Below are 7,330 nucleotides of genomic sequence, written 5' to 3' on the forward strand. Positions count from 1 at the left end.
GGAGGAGCACTGAGGACAGTCCAGAGGAGAGTCGCAGAGACACTGAGCTCTGGAGGGGTGGGGCGGGGTGGATGGCAAGTCAGCCATGCAGAAAAGAAAGGCAGAGAAATGTAGAGACAGAAAGCCAGAGACGAGAAGGCTCAGAAATTGGGAGGAGAGAAAGTGGAGAAGGACACAGAGACCCAGGAAGGAGACAAGCGAGAGGAAGGGACTAGTGACCAGTGAGAGGGAGGGAGGAGAGCAGAGAGGCAGGGGTGCCTGGCGCTGCCCACAGTGCATGCTGCTAACAGCAGGAGCCTCCTGTTCTCGACCATGCCTCTGAGCCTGCTGTCCTCTCCCAGCTCCACCTTACCAGCTCCGCAGCAGGGGGGCAAGTGTCTTCCTGTCTCTAGGCCTCAAGATCTTCATCTGCAAAATGGGAGGTGGTGGTGGACAGTAATCCTGGCCCCCGTTATTCCTCCTTCCTCCACCCCCTTACCCTCCCCATCTCTCCCTGCTCTCACCAGGTTCTGTGCCTGGGTCCCCTTGCCAAATGGCTTTCTGTTGGGCAGCACCCACTCTAAGGGATCGGAGGGAAGGAGAAGTCAGGATGCTCTTGCCCTGGCCCCTGCCTGACTTTTGCCTCTGGTCTGGCTGCGGCTGTATCCCTCCATGACTCCCCCTATATCTTCAAGCTCCCCGTACATCTGACCTTTATCCTTTCAGCCCTGGGAGCCACAATGACAACCTGCCCTTGCTGGTTCCGGAGCTGCACCCCCCCCCCCCATGGATCCTCTTTACTTCACTAGCGGCCCTCCCTTAAAGCCTCTGCGAGTCCCTGGGTTGGGTTGCGAGTCCTGCCAGGGCCCTGACTGCCGGGCTTCTGGGTGTGCCCTTAGTGAGGCAGCACGGGGCTGGGCACCCAGGGAATTGTAGCTCTCACCATCCTGCTCCTTCCTTCCAAGAGGAGGGGTGGGCAGAGAGGGCCGTCCTTGGCAGAGTGATGCAGAACATTAAAAAGCACTTGGATACCTATTAGATCTATCTATCTATCTTTCTTTTTTAGATTTTATTTATTTGACAGAAAGAAATCACAAGTAGGCAGAGAAGAAGGCAGAGAGAGAAGGGGAAGCAGGCTTCCTGTTGCGCAGAGAGCCAGATGCTGGGCTCGATCCCAGGACCCTGAGATCATGTCCTGAGCTGAAGGCAGAGGTTCAAGCCACTGAGCCGCCCAGGCAGCCCTAGAACTTTACATCATCACAGTGAGTCTGAACAGGTGTGCAGGGTGGTTAGCTTCATTGCAGTGAGAAACATGAGGCTCATGCATTTAAGAAGCAACACGGTGGAGTGAGATGAGTGGTGTGGGCAGAGCCCTGGAGGGAAGGAGTTTTTCCAGTGGGTTTCGGAAACAGCCAGCCACGCTGTAGTACTGAGTACAGGGGAGGGAAAGGAAGCCACAGAATTTGAAAGTGGAGTAAATGGGAGCTGATACTGGGGTGCTCACCTGTCAGCTAAGGCTTTATTCCAAAGGTAATAGGGAGCCATGGAAGGTTTTTAGCAGGGATAGTACAGGTTGCATTTTAGAAAGGATTACTTTTAAGTGCAAGGGAAATACTGTCTTTCTCCTATCAAATGGCAAAGAGCTTTAAAATGATAATTCCCAATGCTGGCAATGTTTCAGCATGCTGAGTGCTCTCACATGTAGCTGATGGGAATGAGTTAGTTTGACCTTTCTGGAAAGCTGCTGAGCCATGAGTAGTACTTGAGGACGGCACAGCCCTTCAACCAGCTAATCCCCATTTCTAGGAATCCTTCCTCTCACACAATTAGAAAAGAGGTCAGGGACTTATGTCCCAGAATCAAATTTATTCCATCGTTAGTAATAATAGTAATAATAATAATAATAAAAGAAAACAATGTGAGCATCTAACAGGAGGGAATTGCTAACCTAAAGAGTGAAGTATCTTGGAATGTTTTTAGCAATTAATACATTTTTTTCAAAGAGAGTAAATGCCGTCAGAAGTGCTAAAGAGAAAAAAAGAGAGAGAGAGAGAGAGAGAGAGAAGTACTAAAGATTTCTAGAACTCAGGGCGCCTGGCTGGCTCAGTTGGTAGAGCATGTGACTCTTGATCTTGGGTTTGTGTGCTGGAGCCCCATGTTGGGTGTAGAGATTAGTTAAAATCTTTTATTTGCAGGTTTTTATTTTTATTTTTAATTTTTTTAAAAGATTTTATTTATTTATTTGACAGACAGAGATCACAAGTAGGCAGAGAAGCAGGCAGAGAGAGAGGAGGAAGCAGGCTCCCTGCTGAGCAGAGATTCCCAACACAGGGCTCGATCCCAGGACCCTGAGACCATGACCTGAGCCAAAGGCAGAGGCTTAACCCACTGAGCTACCCAAGCGCCCCTTTAATTTATTTTTTATAAAGATTTTTATGTATTTATTCAACAGAGAGAGATCACAAGTAGACAGAGGCAGATGCGGGGTGGTGGAAGCAGGCTCCCCACCGCGCAGAGAGCCCCACGCGGGGCTTGATCCCAGGACCCCAAGATCACGACCGGAGCCGAAGGCAGAGGCTTAACCCACTGAGCCACCCAGATGCCCCCATTTGCAGGTTTTTAAAAATTTATTTATTTATTTATTTGAGAGAGAGAGAGAGCATGAGCAAGGGAGAGGGACAGAGGGAGAAGTAGACTCCCTGTTGAGCACAAAGCATTTAAGAGCACCTGCATGGCCCAGTTGGGACCTGCTTCAATTCAGGTCATGATCCCAGGGTCCTGGGATGGAGTCATCCTGTGTCCCCCCAACTCCCAGGGCTCTTTGCTCAGCAGGGAGCCTCCTACCCCCTTCTCTGCCTGCCTCTTTGCCTACGTATGATCTCTCTCTGTCAAACAAATAAATAAAATCTTTTTTAAAAAAAGAACTAAAATAAAATCTTTTAAAAAATTTCTAGAACTCTTACAAGCAATAACTGACTTCATCATGGCTGCAAGTTACAGGGTTTATACACAAATCAATCCTATTTCATTATGCTCACAATGATCCCTGGTGGTCTAGTGGTTAGGATTCGGCGCTCTCATTATGCTCACAATGAGAACTTGAAAGCGAATTAAAAAGACAATACTATTATATGGGGAACCTGGGTGGCTCAGTCATTAAGCATCTGCTTTCAGCTCAGGTCATGATCCTGGGGTCCCGGGATGGAGCCCCACATCCAGCTCCCTGCTTAGCAGGAAGTCTGCTTCTCCCTGTAGCACCCTCCTGCCCCATTGCCACACTCTCAAATAAATAAATAAATAAATAAGATCTATTAAAAAAGAAAAGAAACTCATGTCTCACAGGTCAAGAAGCTAGAGGTCGGAAATCCACAGGATTTGATTACTCTCTGAAGTCTCTGGGGAGGAAGGACCCTTCCTTGCCTCTTCCAGTTTCTGGTGGCTTGCCGTCAATCCTTGGTGTCCTTGGCTTGAAGTAGCAGCACTTCCACATTTACCTCTGGTCACCTGGCATTCTCTGTGTATGTCCCTTCTCCTATAGGGACCTTGGTCATACTAGATTAAGGACACACCCTGTTCCACCCCATGACTGCATCTTAACTACATCTACAATGGTCCTATTTCCAAATAAAATCACATGGTGGGGGGCTCCTGGAGGGCTCAGGCAGTTAAGCATCGGACTCTTGATTTCAACTCTGGTCATGATCTCAGGGTTGTGAGATCGAGCCCCAAGTTGGTCTCATGCACTGGGCGTGGAGTCTGCTTGAGATTCTCTAGCTCCCTCTGCCCCTCCTCCTGAGCACCCTCTTTATCTCTCAAATAAATAAAAAAATATTTAAAATAAATAAATAAAATCACATTCTGAGGTAAATGTGGCCCAGGTTGGGGTTTCAACGTTCTTTTTGTTGGGGTGGGCGGGACAACGTTCAACCCATAAAAGTAATCTGTAGGTTTAACATAACCCCAATACAACCCCAATAGGAATTTTTGTAGAGACAAGCTGATTGTAAAATTAAATGGAAATTAGAGAAATTAGAATAGCCCAAACAATTTCAAAAAGGAAGAATAAAATCGGAGGCATTATGTTGTCTGTTTTTAGCATTTACTACAACACAACTTGAAACAGGAATCAAGAGTGTAGTCCGTTCTGGGGCACTCAGGTGGCTCAGTGGAGAAACTCAGGTCATGGCCTCAGGATCCGCTCTGGGCTCGGTGGGGAGTCGGCTTCTCCCTCTCCCTCAGCCCCGCCCCACCCACTCTTGCACGCATGCGCGGTCGCTCTCCCTCGCAAATAAATAAACTCTTACATAAAAAAATAACACATATTATAAAGGGAAAAAAGAGCGTGGCGTGTTTTGAGGAGTGGACACAGTGAATGGGTCAGTGAAACAAAATAGAGTCCAGAAGCAGACCCGCACAAATTTGGTCGGTTGGCTTTGACGAGGTTTAACAACTTGCCAACAAACGGTGTTGAACACCGGGGCACCAATATGCAAAAACAGAACAAAACAACCCCCACCAAACACAAAAGACGCCTTGTCCTAAACCTCACACGTTAAACTAAAATTAACTCAAGATGAATCATAGATCTGAAACCTAAAACTATAAAATGTCTGGAAGAAAGCACAGAAGAAAACCTTCCTGGCCTGGGGTTCGTCGAGTTCTTACACATGACACTAAAACTAGGATCCCAGAAAGGAAAGAAAAAAAAAAACACCCCAAAACTGACAAGCTGGACTTCATCAATTTATTGACAGTGTATGTTAAGGGAAGGCAAAGACAAGTCAGATGCTGAGAGGGAATATTTACAAATCATAGATTTGACCAAAGACCTTTATCCGGAATACACAAAATATTCTTAAAACTCAGTGGTAAGAAAACGACCAGCCAATTTTAAATGGGCAAAAGGGTTAAACAGACACTTCATCCACAAGGATGAGCAGATGGCAAATAAGCACACACTGAGAAGCTCCACATCGTTAGCCACTGGGTAAGCGCAAATTCAAACGCTATGACACCTGGGTGGATCGGTTGGTTGGTTAAGCCTCTGCCTTCTGCTCAGGTCCGTGATTCCAGAGTCCTGGGATGGAGTCCTGGGATTGAGCCCTCTGCTCAGCAGGGAGCCTGCTTCCCCCCCTCTCTCTGCCTGCCTCCCTATTTGTGATCTCTCTCTCTGTTTCAAATACAATCTTTAAAAAACAAAAACCGCCATGACCCTTGCAGCAAGCCCACTTCCAGGTAGTTACCTCAGAGAAATGAACTCTTACATTCTGGAAAACACAGCCATGCAAAATGTTGGTAGCAGCTTTATTCAGAATCACCAAAGCTGGAACCAACCCAAAGGGGCGAGTGGGTAAATGAACTCGTTCGCTTATGGAGTACTATTCAGCAGTAAAAATGAACAAAACAATTTCTTCCTGCCTTCCCTCCCTCCCTTCCTTTCATAATTGACATAGAATATTATTTTAGTTTCGGTGTACATTAAGTGATTCTATATTTTTATACATTATGAAATGACTCCCCCCACCCTGGATAAGTCCAGTTACTGCCTGTCCACATAGGAAGTTATTCTTGGATTACCTTCCCTATGCTGTACATGACATTTATTTTATAACTGGAAGTTTGTACCTCTTAAACCCCTCTGCCTAATTTGTGCATCCCCCCACCCCTCCGCATTCTGGTAACCAACAACGTGTTTCTTGTATCTAAGAGTCTGTTTTGGTTTTGTTTGTTTATTTGGTTTTTTAGATCCCACATATGAATTTAATCATATAATATTTGCCTTTCTCTGTCTGACTTATTTCACTTAGGATGATACCCTCTAGGTCCAACCATGTTGTAGCAAATGGCAAGATTTCATTTTTTAGGGTTGAGTAATATCCCATTGTGTGTGTGTGTGTGCATGTGCGTGCGCGAGTGTGTGTGTTTGTATCACATCTTCTTTACCCATTCATTTATTGATGGACACTTAGGTTGCTTCCATATCTTGGTGATTATAAATAATGTTTCAGTGATTATAGGGGTGCAAATATCTCTTCGAATTGGTGATTTCATTTTTGGTATAATTTTTTGAGGAACCTCCACACTGTTTTCCAGGTGCCTGCATCAATTTACATTCCCACCCACAGCACACGAGCGTTCCCCTTTCCCTGCATCCTTGCCAACACTTGTTATGTTTTGTCTTTCTGATAACAGCTGAGCTGACGGGTGTGAAGTGATGTCTCAGTTTGGTTTTGATTTGCATTTCCCTGATGGTGAGTGATGTCGAGCACTTTTTCTGGTATTTGCTGGCCATCTGTGTGCCTTCTTCTTCTTTTTTTTTTTTAATTTTATTTATTTATTTGACAGACAGAGATCATAAGTAGGCAGAGAGGCAGGCAGATAGAGAGGGGGAAGCAGGCTCCCCGCTGAGCAGAGAGCCCGATGCAAGACTCGATCCCAGGACCCCAAGATCACGACTGGAGCTGAAGGCAGAGGCCTTAACCCTCTGAGCCACCCAGGTGCCCCCTCTGTGTGCCTTCTTTAGAAAAATGTCTTCTGCCCATTTTCTATTTTTTTTTAAAGATTGTATTTATTTATTTGACAGAGAGAGAGCACAAGCAAGGGGAGCAGCCAAGGGAGAGGGAGAAGCAGGCTCCCCACTGAGCAGGGAGCACAATGTGGGACTTGATCCCAATCACCTGAGCTGAAGGCAAACGCTGAACAGACTGAGCCATCCAGGAGCCCCTCTCGTGTCCATTTTTAAATGAGGGTGGTTTTTTTTTTTTCTTTTTAATGTTATGTTGTATGAGTTCTTAATATATTTTGGATATTAACCCCTTATTGGATATATGATTTGCAAATATCTTCTCCCATTCAGCAGGGTGCCTTTTTATTTTGTTGATGATTTCCTTTACTGTGAAAAAGCTTCTCAGTTTGATGTAGCCCCATTTGTTTATTTTTGCTTTAGTTGTCCTTGCCTGAGGAGACTTGTCCTAAAAACATATTGCTAAAACCAATGTCAAATTGCTTACTGCCTATGTTCTCATCTAGGATTGTTATGGTTTTGCGTCTTACATTCAAGTCTTTAATCCCTTTGAGTTTATTTTATTTTATTTTATTTTGAAAGAGTGAGATTGTGAGCACAGGAGGTGGGAGCAGCAGAGAGAGAGAAAATTTTAAGCATGCTCCACGCCCAACACAGAACCCAGCATCAGGCTCAATCTCATGACCTTGAGATCATGACCAGAGCCCAAACCAAAAGTCGGACACTTAAACAACTGAGTCACCTGGGATCGCCTATGATTTTATTTTTGACTAATCTATACCCAATGTGGGGCTTGAATTTATAAACCCCAAATCAAGAGTCACATAC

This window comes from Mustela lutreola, chromosome 6 (assembly GCF_030435805.1).
Source record: "Mustela lutreola isolate mMusLut2 chromosome 6, mMusLut2.pri, whole genome shotgun sequence".
NCBI lineage: Eukaryota > Metazoa > Chordata > Mammalia > Carnivora > Mustelidae > Mustela > Mustela lutreola.